Source organism: Peromyscus leucopus, chromosome 6 (genome assembly GCF_004664715.2).
Source record: "Peromyscus leucopus breed LL Stock chromosome 6, UCI_PerLeu_2.1, whole genome shotgun sequence".
Lineage (NCBI taxonomy): Eukaryota > Metazoa > Chordata > Mammalia > Rodentia > Cricetidae > Peromyscus > Peromyscus leucopus.
The window spans coordinates 12856868-12858407 of NC_051068.1; the positions used below are offsets into that span (position 1 = coordinate 12856868).

General features: G+C 42.5%; 1 non-coding gene across 1 annotated transcript; it reads left to right on the forward strand.

The window, feature by feature from the left end:
- Window positions 1–1044: 1044 nt before the first annotated feature.
- On the forward strand, window positions 1045–1175 carry LOC114695376. The gene has a single exon (XR_003734849.1). It is a non-coding gene; the product is annotated as a small nucleolar RNA SNORA70 (small nucleolar RNA).
- Window positions 1176–1540: the final 365 nt, after the last annotated feature.

Genomic DNA, 1540 nt, shown 5'->3' on the forward strand with positions numbered 1-1540 from the left:
ATTTAGGTGTGCCTTGTTGTGCACATGGGATTTCGATAATCATCATCAGAATAGTTTTCACCAGATTGTGCTGAGTTTATATAGGCCTAAAATAAACCACTCAGGGTCAGGCTCCCGAAATTTGAACCAACACCGTCTACTGACCGGTGTTGTGCTGGACTGCCTTCTTGCCTCCCTCAGCTTGTAGCTCTGCTGTGAAGGTTGCAGAGACCCCCACAACTAATCAGTTGTGAAATCTCTTATCATGAGTGAAAATAAATCTCTGTCTTCTTAAATTGATTACCTCAAGTACTTTGTTACCATAATGGAAAACTGGATAACTGTGACGAAGATCAACTTGCATCCAAATCAACATATTGCTGATATAAAGGGAGGGATGTTAAATAGTAATACAAGGCACTTTCAGGTTCTACAAAAGCTGTGAAATCATAGGGGCTGATTGTTGTGGCCAGCCTGGTTTACAAAATGAGTTCCAGAACAGCCAGGACTACACAGAGAAAACCTGTCTCAAAAACAAACAAACAAACAAAACACAAAAAAATCAAAAGAAAAAAATGGTGTGTGTGTGTGTGTGTGTGTGTGTGTGTGTGTGTGTGCTGATCAAAAGTGATGAACGTGTTTTGAGCTGGCAAATTTAATAATGGGTTAAATCTATGATAAAAAGATGATTTCAAGGTAATGACTGTCACTCTGTCTTATTTTTTTACTGCTGTGAAGAGACATATCATAACCATGGCAACTCTTAGAGAACATATTTAATTAGAGTCGCTCACTTGCCGTTTCAGAGGTTCAGTCCATTATCATCATGACAGGGAGCATGGAGGCACACAGACAGACATGGTTCTGAAGCTAAGAGTGCTACATCTTAATGAGAAGGCAGCAGGAAGTTAACTGACTCACACTGAGTGAAGCTTGAGAAAAGAGACCTCAAAGCCCCCCCTACAGCGACACAGTTCCTCCAACAAGGCCACACCTCCTAATAGTGCAACTCCCATTGGGACCATTCTCTTTCAAACCACAACACTCACAAAGGAGACTCATACTCTGCAGCCAGTTACAAAGCCAGACTCCTCTGCTCACGGGGCCTGGTGTGCAGTGGCTGCAGGCAGCAGCCCCTTGCTGGTGCACATAGCCTGCTGTTTCATGAGCTGTCCCTAGGGACCTGAGAGAGCTTTTCAGAGGATAGTAATGCTTTTTGGGAGCTCTACTACCTGGAACATGACATTTAGCCTGGGAGCCAGATGCTGAGTGACACTACCACTGAAGGAGGAGACAGCTTCTTCACCTTCTGCAGAGACAGACTGTGTTCATAGGCTTGGAGCCAACAGTCATCGGTGAGTCAAGGAGCTCTGGCCTGTAGTCTTCTGTTGTTGTTGTTGTTTTTTATCTTTTACTCTTTTGGGGGACCCATGACCCAGCTCCCAAATAAATCACACATGGAGGCTTATTAGAAAGGTTTTTAACTGTAACTATATTTAATAAAACTATACATAACAAAACAGTTTTTAAGAATTACATTTACAATATTTTGTTCATCTGC